This window comes from Castor canadensis, chromosome 7 (assembly GCF_047511655.1).
Source record: "Castor canadensis chromosome 7, mCasCan1.hap1v2, whole genome shotgun sequence".
NCBI classification, from domain to species: Eukaryota; Metazoa; Chordata; class Mammalia; order Rodentia; family Castoridae; genus Castor; species Castor canadensis.
In genome coordinates, this window is record NC_133392.1 from 68,483,570 (window position 1) to 68,498,569 (window position 15,000).

General features: G+C 52.9%; 1 protein-coding gene across 12 annotated transcripts in view; it reads left to right on the top strand.

Moving 5' to 3' along the window:
- Zmiz1 (zinc finger MIZ-type containing 1) overlaps positions 1 to 15,000 on the top strand; it is a 214,480-nt gene that overhangs the window by 137,899 nt on the left and 61,581 nt on the right. Inside the window, exon 1 of one of the 12 annotated variants that reach the window (XM_074079293.1) lies at positions 13,333 to 14,212. The exons of 9 other annotated variants lie outside the window; for them this stretch is intronic. The gene's annotated coding sequence lies outside the window, so the exon portion shown is untranslated. Of the gene's footprint in view, positions 1 to 13,332; positions 14,213 to 14,858; positions 14,994 to 15,000 lie in introns of those variants that run through there. 2 more of the 12 variants (XM_074079295.1, XM_074079294.1) reach the window with 2 other exon arrangements.

The window sequence follows — 15,000 nt, forward strand, 5'->3', positions numbered from 1 at the left end:
CTGCCTCTTAAGGGACCATCTGGATCGCTTCACCCTGGCGAGGTGCTGCCCAGGCAACCAGGTGTTTGTATTTTGCAGTGGAAGCTCTGCAAGGTGGTAATTCCCTCTCTGGATACAAGATGGTGGCCAGGCAGGTGGCTGGAAGGAAGCAGAACCACCTTGGCCATGGCAGCTGCTTTTGCTGTTCCTGGACCTAGAGAGGAATGCACCAGAGCAGAGCTCTGGCCAATGACATCCCTTGAAGAATAGATGCCTTATTATATTCCTAGGAACCTTCCTGGCTTGTTGAGGCTGGCCAGGTGGGAAACACGGCCTAGGGGCCTAGGGCTTGACTCCTGTAGGGAATTCCAAAGGACCCAGTCTCACCTGTTTAGGATGAAGAGACACTATTGTCTCTGGCAGGATTCAGGAATTACTGGAGGCGGGGCAGGGGGGACTTAGGAGTCTGCCTTTCAAACAGGCTTGTAATTATAAAGACAGCAGCAAAGGATAAGCTAAATTCAGCCTTGAAACGTAAGCGCCAGGTACATATTATGTGCACACTTTGTGATTGGCAGTTAGGAAACCCTCAAGACTGTACCCTTAAAGAGCTCCCAGACCTGGACCATCAGGGTCAACAGATTCACATCACGTGAGGGGGCAGGGTGATGTGGAAACTCCAGAGCTGGCCACTTCCAGCAGGAAGTCCCCAGCATAGACTGGTTTGGAGCAATGGGGGGACAGTTCAGGGATAGCCATCTACCATTACTATACATAGGCAAGCCCCTTACAGTAGCCCACAATGGAAAGCTCTTGTTCTTCTCCAAATAGAAACTGTGACACAGGTTAAGTCCCATGCTCGGGGTCACACATCTGGGGAAGGGTTAATCAGAACTGGGTCAGGGCACCCCGTGGACAGTGGGTTCCTGGGGGATGGCTCCATCCATTTCCTGGAGGCCTGAAGCCTTTCTGAGCTGAACAAAACCATTCTCTGCCTGTCTTCTCTTTCTTCTCTCTCTCTCTATTTCTCTCCCCACCTCTCTCTCCTTCCCTCCCTTCCTCTCCCTCTTTCACTTCTCTCTCCCGCCTCCCTACCTCTTGCTCACTCTCTCTCTGTCTAGTTGTCCCCCTCCCGTTCTCGTGTTTCCTTTGTCTCTCCCTTTCCTGTGGGGACCTCAGCTCCCTGCACCACTGGTCCGGCTGGCTCAGCTCAGCTCTGCCTCAGAGTCACAGCAGCCTCTTGCACCAGGCCCCAGGGGCCACTGTCCATGGCTGTGCAGCCTGGAATGCCTGCTGTTGTTTAGCTCTGCCCCCTCCTGAGTACCCTCAGCCACGGAAGTGACATAATTGCACATATTCCCATTTCCTCCAGGCTCCGTGTGGTCTTGAGCCCCTCTCAGATGTGTGCCCCAGATGTTTAGAATCACTTCCTCTCAATTAAGCGTCTGCTGGGAGGCTGGGAGGCGAGGAGCCGCCTGTGTTCCATGTCTGTGCTCGGAACAGAGAAAATGAAACCCCGCCTTCCTCTGCCCAGAGGTGGGAGATTGGCGTGCTGTGGAGCTCTGTGGTGAAGCCAAGTGAGCAAACAGCTGTGAAGTACAGTGGGGATGACCAGGTGCTTGGTTGTGCCCTGTTGTGGAAGCTCAGGCACTTTGGTGATTCCCAGAGAGAAATTTGCAGGCCCACCCCGGGCCAGGGCCTCTGCCTTTGGTTCTCCTACTGCTCCAAATGGAAAAGAGGACTTTAGGACTATAAAAACAAGGCCCAGGTCTCCTCCAAGGGCACTGGGGCCTTGTTGTTTAGCTCTGATCCCTCCTGAGTACTAGGTTTCATGTGGTTCTGGGCCTCTGCTTTGGGTAGAAAAGGTCACCCTTGTTCTGTGTGGGCTTCACACTCACAGCCAGGCAGGAGACACAAAGAGACAACTCAGCTGAAGGTACAGAAGTGGGTCTGGGGTATCAGAACACCCAGCCCCCACAGCAGGCAGCCTTGTCCTGGGGCAGATGGGGCCATGCACACCACCCACCCAGAACTGCCAGGGCTTAGCTTCTGAAAGGAACCAGGTGTTTCTCTTGTCAGCCACCTCTTATTTCAGACCCATGCTGACCAGCTGAGAGTTCAGTGAAGGCACCAGACTTAAATCATTCCAGGAGCAAGGTAGGGAAGTGAGCCTGTGATCAATGGGAGAAGAGGACCCATCTTCAGAAAATATAGTAGAGGTGGCCACTGGGCTTGCTCCTTTTCCCCTGCTTTTAAACTATGTCTTTCTCTTTCTCTCTCTCTCTCTCTCTCTCTCTCTCTCTCTCTCTCTCTCTCCACCCACCCTCTGTCCCTTCATTCCTTCATGCTAAGGATCAAACCCAGGGTCTCACACATTGTAAGCATACTTTCTACTTCTGTGTGGCTTTAGGAAATTGACATAACCTCTCTGAGCCTCAGTGGGGTGATGTAGGGAAAGCTGTGCTTCATTTGCTACATCCTGGTGACTGAAACAGAACAAGCAGGTGGATCCTACCTACCCCCATAAAGAATCACTTGTGGGAGAAAGAAGGCTGGGATGGGGAGAAGGATCACATGTGTAGGTCAGGAAAGAGCAGGAAGGATGACAGTGGCTTTTGAAGATGATGATGTGCACATTAGCATAAGTCAGGATTGTTAGTAGTGTTTCATTATTGTTACTGACAATCTCTGATGTGAACATCAAAGTGCAGAGGGCTTTTTAGGGTCACTTGGCCCTAGCCTGTTTTATCTGAGAAAAGAGTGGCACAGAAGGGGGCACAGTCTTCTTAGTGTCCCTGACCATTCCAGGGGCTGGCTGGCACTATGCAGTACTTGTCACTAATCCTCTTCGATGCTGCTAATACTCCTGGTACTGTTACTTCCAGTGTTACTATTCTTTCTACCACTGCTATTCCTCTCACTACCACCATCCTCTTATTTCCAATACAATCATCATTGTATGGGGTAAGCGTCCCTAATCCAAAAATGTGAAGTCCAAAATGCTCCAAAATTCCAAACTCTTTAAGTGCTAGCCTGATGCCATGGGAGGAAAATTCCATACCTGACCTCAGGTCACAGTCAAAACACAAGTGCTCTGTGGATAAGGTATATATGAAACATACAAGAGTTTTGTGTTATACTTGGGTCCCATTCCCAAGCCATCTCATATATATGCACATAATCCACAACCCCAAAATCAGAAACCACTTCTGGTCCCAGCCATTTAGGACAAAGAATAGCCAACATGTACTACTGGTCAGTTGAGTTCACTTTTAGTCCTTACCATGTTCTAGCTGCTTAGCAAAATGCTGTATGCGCATCTTCTGTTGTCTTTACAAAGATGAAGAAACTGAGAGTCCGAGAGGCCAATGTCTTGCTTAAGATCACTTAACTAGCAAGTGACCAGGCTAGAATTCAGATGCAGGTGTTCCTGCTCCAGTCCAGCACACCTGGGTCTCAAATCAGTCTGCCTCCTAGAAAGAGGAAAGAGGCTGACAAGGCTCTGGATGTCTGGAGGTTAGAGGTGTCCTGGAGCAAGGCTGCCTTGTGACTCAGCCCAGTGGACAGTCCCTCTGGAAGGATCTGAGGATCTCTGTACTTCCTCACTTCATTGGACCTGAAATCCCTCTGTGCACTGATTGTCTTTGGATGGACATACTTGTCTCTGGGTAAGTCAGCCTGTTTGGTCACTGCTATTTGACCACAGCAGGGGAAGGGGCAATGAGGTCAGTTTCCTACTCTTGAAGTTCTGACTCTTTGTAAGCTGGGGACCCTGGGCCTGTCTCTTTACCTCCCAAAGGTGAGATCTCATATCGGGAGCAACCTAGCAAAGGGTAGATCTCTCATCCTTCTGGTCAGGAGGTCAGTAGGCGATGACAGATGTATTCAGCCTTCTGTGACTCTGAGGGAACACCTAGCACAGGTTCAGTGGCTCCTGCAGATGAAGTGTCCACCTCCAAAACCTGGAAAGCAGCAATGTCTGGAGAAATGGGGATTTAAAGTCAGGAGGTTGATCATCACTGTGTCCCCAGCCCTGTACTGGGCATCTGGCATACTGTGAGTGAAGTGACCAGGTCCTTGCCCTGCAGGGGCTTGACAGTTGATAGAGGAGACAGACCTGGAGAAAAACAAGCTGTCTGACAATGACTTCATCACTGTGTAATGCCACTATGAAGGACAGTGGAGGGGGCTGGAGACTGGAAGCTTGGAGAAGGGTTCATCAAGGAAATAACCATTGCTGTGAGGCTCCAAACAGCAAAGCTGCCTGGAAAGGAGGGTGGAGAAGGTAGTCCAGGCAGCAGGAAGAGCATGTGCAAAGGCCCCAGCTGCAGGGAGTGTGGCTCCAATCTCTTCTTTACTTCTGACTTGGTGTCGCTGTGCAGACTACATTGCTCCAAGCTTCTGTTTACTCCTTTTGTAGCACCAGAGCACTATCAAGATGCCTGGCTTCCAAGCATCCAAGAGGTTAAGGGCTCTGAAGATGTGGGTGTCTGGTGCTGGCTCCATGGGTGCCTGGGGGATCTGGAGCTGCCTCTTGGCTCCTGGCTTCCAGCCACCCTGACACCCAGGGCTCTGTCAGTACTGGTTGTTCCTCCGTGCAATTAGGTAATTAGGCCAAATTCAATTACACACCACACTCCCAGGTCTGTCTGAGACCCGAGGGGGCGTAGGCTCCCCTTGCTGAGGAGTTTTCAAGAGCACTGGCTTGGTTCCCAGGGCTGTGCCTGCCTGCATTGCATCTCAGCTAGGGAAACTGAGGCAGGGGGAGGCAGTGCTGCCTGGTCTTCATCTTAGTCTGTTCAAGCTGCTATAACAAAATACCATAGACTGGGTGATTTATAAACAACAGAAATTCATTATGCACAGTTCTGGAGGCTGACAAGTTCAAGATGAACGCACCAGCAGATAAGGACCCCTTCCTCTTAGATGGCTCCTTCTCACTGGGTCCTCACATGGGAAAAGGATAAAAGCACTCCCTGGAGCCTCTTTATAAGGGAAGCCATTCATGACCTTTGCTAAGGCCTCACCTCTTAGTACTATCACATTGGAGAATAGAGTGCAACACATACGTTTTGGAAGGGTGTAGCATTCAGATCAGGGCATCGAGGACCAGGACACCCAGGACTGACTGCTTTCTTCCATGACAGCCCAGTCTCAAGTACTGGCTGGGGTTCCCAACCCTTCAAATGCACTAGGGCATCCTGGCTCCTCACCCCCCTGGAACAGCAGAGATTGGTGGGCAGGCAGGGGGGCTCAGCTGCCCTGCCACTCCTGGATGTGCAGCAGTTTCCCTCCCAGCATCACTCTAGCCACAGCTGCTGCCCAGCATGTTGAGTGGTATATGGGTCTTTGAGACAGCAGTACCGCCAATCAAATGAGCAAATCAGGGTTCATGTATGTCTTTAAGGGACAGGAAAACCATCAGACAAGAGTGACCCAGGCCACAGGTAGTAAAGACCCCACTGGAGACCAGACACACCATTTCTAGGGGTCTTGTGTGTCAATCTGAGGAGCTTAAACTTGAACTTGGTCATGGCAGCCTAGGGAGCTAGAGAGGGTTTTAAACACAGGAGTCACATGGTCACCTTTGCCTTTCAGACACCTTAGCAGGTACAGAAGAAATTAGGGACCAGAGACCAGAACATAGCTCAGAGCTGGAGCAGTTGTCAGGATACAAGGCCTGCCATGGGGAGGGACAGAGCAAACCTGCAGCAGATGAGGCATCCATGCCCCTCCCTAGGCCACCCTAGGCTGGGCCTTGGAAGCCCTGTTGGTGACATGGTGTTGTTTTATGCTTGACTCTTAAGTTACTGTTTGTGAATATGGTACATAGCACCTTTTGAGGGGACAAAAAAACTTCACTTCGGATTTACTTAATTCTAAAATGAAAGTAGTTTATGGGGTTTCCCTTCTAACAAAAATAATGTACTACTTATAGAACAATCAAAGAATACAGAAAATTAGAACAAAAGTAAAGCTGAAATACCACCACCATGAGGTAATAATTTGGATGACTCTTTTAGTTATCCAACAAATATCTGTTGAGCACTTACTATGAGCCAGATATACAACCACAAGGGATATGGCAGTGAACAAAGCAGGCAAAACCCCTTCCTTTATAGATGTCACAGTCTAACCAAAAATTATACTCCATAAATAAGCAGAAACAATAGACAAGATTGGAGCCATTACAAACATGCTACTTTGGAAGCAATTTCTTTGCCTTAACAGAAGATGTATTGTGAAGACCTCTTGCCTGGGCCTTTATAGGGGTCAATAAAGCTACCTGTTGGGGCTTACCTAGTCAGACTTGGATGCTGGTACCCCTAGCATCCACACTAGACTTCATCACTGGAGGGTGAGGGAAAACCAGGGACCAGAGAGGTCCAATGACTTGAACTTGGTCACACAGCAGGTCCCCAAAGCTCTTTCTAGGCAACATCTGTGTCAGCTGGGGACTCAGCCTCCTGGCCAGGCATGTACCACTCTGCTGAGCTCAGCTCTGTGGATCCCAATTTCAACATCAGGCCTCCCACTCCTTGCCCTGCCCTGGCGGCCACCTTTGGATTTTCCCCAGAGAGACATTCCTGTGTGGCCTGTCTGCTCATGTCCAGGGCCCCCAGAGGTGGGGGACACCTGGGACCATACTGGGGAGTGGAGAAAGTCACTGGCTCCTCTGGGCTGCCATGGGCCAGGAAGAGGGGGATGGCTGTTGCAGGCACTTGAGAGACCCCCTCTCTCACCAGAGCAGCTGGGAGAGGAGGGCAGGAAGGCAGTGCCAGGTGATGAAGTAGTCTTGGCACACCCTGTGGGCTTTGGGAGTTTTGAAACTGCTCCACTGATGCCCAGAACACACCAAGGTGCCAAGGCATGCTTCTGTACTACCTCCACTCTCCTCTTACCTATCCTAGCTCCCCAAGATGCAAAGGCCTTGAAAGCCTTAGACCTACCAGGATGGGATCCCCTCTACCCCTCTCCATCCTTGGCTTCACATCTCTGTGATGAGGTGCTCACTGCCACTCCTGGGTTGCCCCCTCCCATGATATACATGACTCTCACAGGAGATAAGGAAAGCTGCAGAAGGGTCCAGGGTTTGGTCTCCAACCTCCCTGTGAGTGGGAGAGAAGAAGAGGGGTGGACCCCCAATCTGAATTCCACTGTTCATACTCCTGATCCCATCATGTATAAAAGAAGAAGTAATTGATGGACAAAAGGTCCTTAGAAGAGTCTGCCTTCATATCTAGCTAGCACTTTACAGTTTGGAGACCAAGCCTCTAACACCATAGTAGACAAAATCATAGTACTATCTGGTAGAGTGGCTCAAATGGTAGAGCACCTGCCTAGCTAAGTGTGAGGCCCTGAGTTCAAACTCCAGTACTGCCAAAAAGAAAAAAAAAAGTATAGGACTAGGAGAGATGGTGTGGGGGCCCTGGAACAAGCCAGGAGGCCTGGGTTTTTGTCCTGACTCTTCCACTGATTGCTATGTGACTAAAGGCAGTCCCCACCCATCTCTGAGCCTCATGTCATCATTTGAAAGGGTTTGTTTACTCCGAGGCTGAATGAGTTGCTGACTCCAAATGGAAGTAGAGGAACTCTGTTGGGAAAAGGGCTGGACATACTAGGCCAGCAAGGTTTAGGGGCCTGCTAGACACGAAGTTTACTGGGCAGCCAGCCTTGCAGCCCTGCCTGGCCCCTGACCTGGCCAGTGCGCACATGGCCTCAAATCCTTTCTCTAGCCGAGCCTCACATTCATCTTCTGCAAAGTGGACACGGTCTTGGCTGCCTGGGAGGCCTTGGCCTGGAAGCATCAGGAGTGGACCTGGGCTGCCCTGCGCAGATAGGGAGGTATACAGCAAGGCGGGTGAACAGATAGCTCCAGCAGGAAGGGAAATTTCATTTCCTACTGTAGGGAGCTTGTGCCAGCCCTGGGGTTGTCTGGAAGCCCCCAGCAGAACTGCATCCTGGGAGATGCAATAAAACCCCAGGACTGCTGAGGCAGGACATTTGAGCTGCCTTTGCGTCCCCTCCCTTCAAAGGCAACTCTAGAAATCAATGGGAAGGGATTCATTAGAGCCCTGGTTGGTGTGTGCCCACCACCTCTGCAGCCCCTTTGTTAATGGGCCTGAGCTTCCTGTTTGAACAGGCTGCCTCCCTGAGAAACAGCCTGTTTTTCAGGCAGTGAACTGGAGATCTAGTCCCTAGGCAGGCAGGCAGGCAGGGGTAGTCAGGCTACACAGACCCCTGAACCTGTCATTATTCACTGTGCGTTCATCCATTCCTTGACCCATTCATTCATTTGGGCAACTGGTCCTCGTTTCATTCATATAGCAAATACTTATCAAACAGAGTTTAGAAACTGTCAACACAACACGTACCAAACAGAGTCCCAGTTGACGCAGAGCTTGTCTTTTAGTCAAGGAGACAGCAGTAAACAAGATAAATAATTGAAATGCTCCAGTCATGAGTGCAAAGGAGAAAGATAACAGGAAAGAGTCCTAGGACATAGAAAGAGGGGCTACATTTGGGACAGCCTGACTGAGGAAGGCTGCCCTGTGAGGTGTTACAGAAGGGAAAACCTACAGGAGGTCAGAGCCCCAGCCTGGGCTCCCTGGTCACCTGAAGGATGACATTCCTGGTCAAGCCCCTGGTGGCAGCATCTGCAACAGGAAGAGCCTCAAGGCTTCAGCAGGGTCAACTCAGGGGACTAGGAAGAAATGAGATCAGAGTTATTCTGACAGGGGCTGGGCCACGCAGGGTTGTGGGGGACATAATAAGAACTTGGGTTTTACATTGCCCTAGCTGGAGCACCTGGAGGAACAATGGGCCATGACTTAGGTTTCAGAAGGAACACCTCCGGGCTAGGTGGCCAGGTCTACCATAGCAAAGTCCCGGAACCAAGGGCTATAGTGAAACACCTTGATTATCTCACACTTCCAGAGACCAGAAGCCCAAGGTTGATGTGCTGACAGGGCCATCAAACGTTCTGAAGTCCTGACTCCAGGCCCCTCTTCAAGCTGCTGGGGTTATATAACTAACCTGGCTTCACCTGGCCTTCATGCATGTCAGCTGTGTCCAAATGGCCCTTTCTTATAAAGACATCGGTCATGCTGGATTAGGACCCATGCTAATGACCTCATCTTAATTTGATCATCTGCAAAGACCCTGTTTCCAAATAAGGTCAAATTCACAGGTCTTAGGGCTAGGATTTCAACATTCTGGGGCCCACAATTCACCCTGCCACCACAGCTTCTCCACCTATCTTCAGGGATCTGTGTTATCTCCTTCTGTCTTCTCTGGGGCCTGCTGTTGAGTAGTCTCACCCTCCATTTTGCAAAGGAGGAGAGAAAGCTCAGAAAGCCTATTTGTCCAAGGCCGACAGCTAGTTAGTACTTGTTTCCTGAGCCTCCACCTCCAAATCCAGCATACCTCTCCCTCCACAGCCTGAGGAGATGGCCACTTCCTTCCTGCCTGCCAGCCCCTCCACCCACAGATACCCCACTGAGGTGTCCCACTCACATACAGCCTGGGCCTGGCTTCCTTCTCAGCAGAGCAAGTGGGGAGCCTGCAGTTCCCTAAGAAGGAAATCAACTGAAAGACCATTTTGTGTCTGGCTCATGAGTTCCCTCCTCATCCTGCACCACCCCTTTTAGTCCAGCAAGAGGTTTTCCTGGATCTCTAATAACTTCAAAATTGTAGGGCTTCTCGGACATGCTGAGTGGAGGTGCGGGGTAGGAGCTGGTATTGTTTTCAAATGAAATGATTATAGGATTTGGGCAGAAGCCAAATGCAGGGTTCTGAGAATGTAGCCTGGGTCTGGGATGAGGGGCCCAGCTGGAGATAAATCCAGGAAGGGGTGTGGGTCACAGGACAGGAGGTGGAAGGTGTAGAGCTCTCCTTCCCATCAACCCTCAGGTGGAACCCCAGCCTGGCCAATTCAAAAGGTCAAGAAGTTAAATTTTAAAAAGAAACAAAATAAGAAAAATTATTACTGTGTACTGAAAGTGGTGTGCTGGAAAGAATATAAAACTGGATGGGGTAGGAGTTCACATACAACTCTATATGACCGGGGTGGTCACCATCCATCTCTTAAGTCCCACCTTGGGGATATGATGTCTGGTTATCAGTGCAGACTTTGGAGTCAGACTGCTTGGCTTTGGCAAACATTGTTTAACCTTCTCTCTGCCGTTGTTTTACCTTCTCTATGGTGAATAATAATCGCCCCTGACCAGAGAGTGTTGTTGGTGGGATGCTGTGTGTTAACACATGCAAAATGCTTAGAACATGCCTGGCAACCAGCAAGCACTCAGTGGCCATAAGCCCTGTGTTAGTACCAGGAGAGGAAAAGCCAGGGTCCAACATGGTACCCCTGGTCTGTGTCCCGGTGTGTGGAGAGGGCTGCAGAATCTAAGATGCTCACCTGTGCCTTCCATCTTAAAGACTATGAAGGAGGTTGGCCAGGGCAAAGACATGGACTTTGCACCAAAACTCCTCAGGAGGCAGAAGTCCCAGGAAGGGTCTCTGGAGACAGAGCCCCTGAGTTGACTCATGCCTGATGCTGCTATTTCTTCTTTCCATGGGCTGCTTAGCTGACTGTGCACCTGATGCTCCATGGCTGGTTCTTAATTTGTGTGCATTCATGGGCTGCACCCCCTCTGTGCTCTGGGCTCTCTTCCATGAAAACAATGGATGGCCCAAGCAGCTCCCAGAGCCGAAACTCATGCCTGTCATGAAACTCATGCCTGTCATACTCACGTGGACACTAGCCTGGGGCCTCCCTGTCGACCTCACCCTCCCTCAGAGTACTTGAGCCCGCATGGATGACATCTCCGAGTCATCACAATGCTTGTTCAAACCTGCTGAATCAGCAAACTGCTTCTGAGGAAGAGAGAGTTCTGCTCTGAGGCCCTGTGCTCAGAAGAACCACTTCCAGGTGCATTGTTCTGCCTTTCCCTGTCAGAGAGAACTTGGCTTTTGTCCTGCCTTCCTAGTGGCCTCTCAACCCCTAGGTCTCCCCCTACACGGGAGGTGACCTTGCCTGAAGCTGCTTTTGACCCGTGGGTGACCTGCATCCTAGGTAGGTAGGTGGCTTGGCTCCTTTTCTCCTTACTGGCCTGGGCTTGAACAAGACCCAGGAGGCCCATCCAGTTGTTGGTGAACTGGGTTAGTCCTGGAGGAGGCCCCTTCTCAACACCCCAATCTTTTCTGCAGCGGTCTCCTCCCCCCATGGCCCGGTTGGTTCTGCAGAAGTGGGTTCTGCATGATAGGCTCTCCCAGCCAGATGAAGCATCTTTTCTCTGGAGTGAGCCACTGCTGAGCCTTCCAGGCTGCAGTGCTGCGGTGATTTATTGGCAGCTCCTCCTCACCAGGGTCCATGGCAGGAGGAGTTCAAAAACCCGCGAGAGAAGCCACCCGCTATTGATCCCACATCAGGCCTCCCGAGTGCTGCCGGGCATTCATCAAGGAGCCGCAGCTCAGGACTGCAGTTTGCCCTTTCTTCTTCCTTTCTTCTCCCTCCCAAGTCATTCCCCCAGGGCTGGCCCCCCTTGCCGAGGTCACTCTTAGAGCTCTCTGAGTGCCTGCGAGCTAAGGCGCAGGGCGCCTTTGTCTGTGGCCTCTTTGCTGTAGATTCTTATCAAGGCAAGACGAATCTGGGTGGAGTGGCGGCTTTGGGCCCCAGGCTTTTGAGCAAATCTTTGGAAGTTAGAGAAGTGGAGTTGGAACTTGGAGCTAGTAGGGGGAAGCCTTTCTGAAGCAGGAACTGGTTAGAGTGCCTGTATTTCTGTAGACTCCAGGGCGTGCAGTACTAAAAAGAGCTGACTAACCAAGTGGGCCAGAGAGGGGCTTGAAAAGTGGTGGAGAGGGCTCTGAAATTAGCATGTGAAAAGGGCCAGCTTGGACCCGAGGGCTCCAGTGCTGACTGATGGATGCCTGAAAACAATTTGTTTTCCTAATTATGTAAATCTGCTAGTGAAGAGTACTTACTCCCCCCCACCCCCTTTGGCTTACCTGGGGAAAGTCTAAAACTGTTGCTTCTTAATTCTCTTGTCAGGTCCCACTTTGGGGCCTTCTTCCAAGCTGAATCTGTGGGAGGTGAGGCAGGGAGACAGGAGACTGGGGTTTCCAGAGCAGTGCCACTCGGTCATTGTCCCTCTGGGGCACACTTTGCTCATTTCCAGTACGAATTTTGACTCTACCCATGGGAGTAGTCTGTCTGAACTGTGTGTGGGGTTGACCTCCTGCTACCAACACATACAAGGTATCTCAAGAATGGACTTAGAAGCCCTCTTCAGTAGCTTAGAGGCACCAAGGATCAGATTAAAGTTGTAAACCGTCATTGCATGGAACGGAGGAGAGGATGGGGGTGGTGAGGTAGTGGTTATTTAAGGGCTTTGCTATTTGGATTCTGGATAATCAAGACCTGCTCTCTGACATTGGGTTAAATCCAGCTAATAGTAGAAACCAGATCTTAGGAACATTTATTTGTCTGTTTTCTTCTGAAATGTGGGCCAAAGCCTCATGTCCTGTCTGCTTTCTAGACTGAGCAGTGAGCTTTGGAGTAAGTCAGTGGTCTGGGTAGTCTGCAGTGGGAAACATGGGAGGGTCTTTACTCAGGCTTTTGGGTCCCAGATCCCTGTGGAGCTGCATGGAGGGGCAGGGCCCAATCAGTGTCTCCATGACTGTCCCCAAAGAAGCCATTATAACCCAAGAGCTGATGAGAATGAGCTGGACATGGAATGTGTGCAGAGCAGAAGGGAAGTCCTTCCCCTAGCTGCCCCAGGGTTGGCCCAGCAGGAAGTGGTGCCAATTAATCTTACTAGCAGGAGTGAGTTCTTGTCCAAAAGGCAGCAAGTTATGAAGTATGAATTAATCCATTTAACCAGCTTCTCCAAGAGAAAGCCCAGGACAATTGTATTTCCAAATGCCAGCCCGAAAGTGATATTTCAAGTGGCAGTGGGTGGGATTAGAGCCTGCTAACGATTTATGTCAAACAAGGAGCAAGAGCATCATTTCTAGATAAGTGATTTGTCTCAGCCACTTCCAGGGCAGGCGGCAGGACAGTCAGGAAGGTTTAGTGGCAAGTCTGTGGCTGAGACTGAAAAGGGATGGAATTAGGAGAAAGCACTCTCAAAAGATAAGTGAACCTGGCCAATTCCCAGCCCTGGGCAAAAGAGCAGTGCATAGCAGACCAATAGAGCGGTTTTAAAGTCGGTCCTGACTGCCTTTCTTGGGGATGAATGATGAGGCCTTACTTACCCTCCTAATTGTTTGGGGCAGTGAGGTCCCCATTCAAACAACTTTCACTGGCAGGTGGGCGGGGGGGGGGTACTATAAAATACAGTTTCTCCATAAGAAGTGGCCGAGGTCCTTAATGCCCTCAAAAGAGGGAGTGGCACAGATCCCTTTGGGCGGGACAGCGAGTGGGTTTCCAGGGGTGTCTGCCGGGGCTGAGGGGTGAAGGAAAACAGCTCAAAGCCAGGAGCCCTTGTGACAGACAGGCTGGAAGGAAGAGGCCGTGGTCACCACAGGATGCAAGGTCAGGAAGGCAGCAGCTCCCGGAGCGGGGCGGAGCGGGGCCCAGCCGCCGCCCCCGGCTTCCCTCCTGCCTACGGCTCCAGTGTACAGGAACTCCCCGATGTCGGGGAGCCAGAGCGTACGTGCGCGCGTTCACCCTGCCCTGGGCTCCACGGCTCGGGAAATCCCAGGGGCGACAGGGGCCCCTCTGCCAGGGAAGTAAGATGCCAGGCAGTCAACCTTCTCCGCTTCCTAACCCGTTTCGAAAACCCTTTAAACCAAGGTTTAATCTGGATGCCCTAGCCTGCCCCGCCCCTTCCCTCCCCCGGCCGAGGCCGCCTCCTGTCCTGCTCCCTTCACCCCCGCCGCGCCGAGGACCCTCATTAGCATGGTTTCGGAGGATCTGCTGGAGGGTGGGAGACACCCGAAGTCATCCACCGCCAGCGCCTTCCCGGCGGCCCCCTCGGGCGACAGCGCTCGGGGAGCTCCACTCACACAAGTGTCGCCTCCAATTAATTGCCTGGGCGGGGGAGGGAAAGGGGCCTGGTCGCCGCCCCCGCCCGGAGGCTGGAGCGCCACTCCTCGGGTCGTGCGTTCGCTTCGCGGCAGCGTGCACCAGCACCACCCCTGCGTGCAAGTTTGAAATGTGAGCTGCCTCCGATTCATACTCGCTCGCGCCGCCTCGCAGCGAAGTGGCTGGGCTGGCGGTCTGCGCGCGCGAGTGAGTGCGGGCGGGGGGTGTGGCGGGGGGACTGGGGTACGGACGGCGAGGCTTGCGGGGCGGGCGGGGAGGGCGCGAGCAAGCCGGGGCTCCCTGGAGACGCCGAGGCAGGTTTGCTCGCCTTTCATCTTCCTCCCGCGCTCCTCCTCCTCCTTCCTCCCCTCCCCCAGACGCGGCGCGCCTGGCTTCCCCTGAGCCCCCAATCCCACGCGGGCGCTTGGAGGGTGGGTGGTCACGGCCGCAGTGTCCGAGAGTGCCGCGCAGGGCGCGGGCGGGCCGTGGGAAGTTTTGCCAGCACGCCCCATGCGCCCCCGCCCCCAGCGCGCCCCCGGCCCATCCCGGTCCCTGGAGGGTTGTCGCTTGCGCCCGGGCGCGCGGCTGGCTGCCTCCTTGGCGGCGGCGGCCCCATTAGCGGAGCCTCCGCCTGTGATTGGCTTCGCCCGGGAAGCTGGAGACGGGCGATGAATAATTGATGTATGCGGTGCGGTAGCCGGACGACGGCGGCGGCGGTGGCGGGCAGCAGCGAGCCGGAGCGCGGGAGTCGGAGCGCCCTCGGAGCGGGCAGCGCGGAGCGAGCGGGCGCCGGAGCCGCCCGGGCCCCCGCGCCGCCGCCGCCGCCGCCCGGGCGCGGAGCGGGGATGCAGGCGGCGCCCGCTGCCTGCGCTCAGCCTTTGTTCGGCGCCGGCTGAACCCTGCCCGGAGTCTCTCGCCGCTGCCGCCGCGGGCCGGACTCCAGCCCCCGGGGGCGCCAGGGCGGGACCCAGGACCGTGCAACTTCTAGGTAAGTG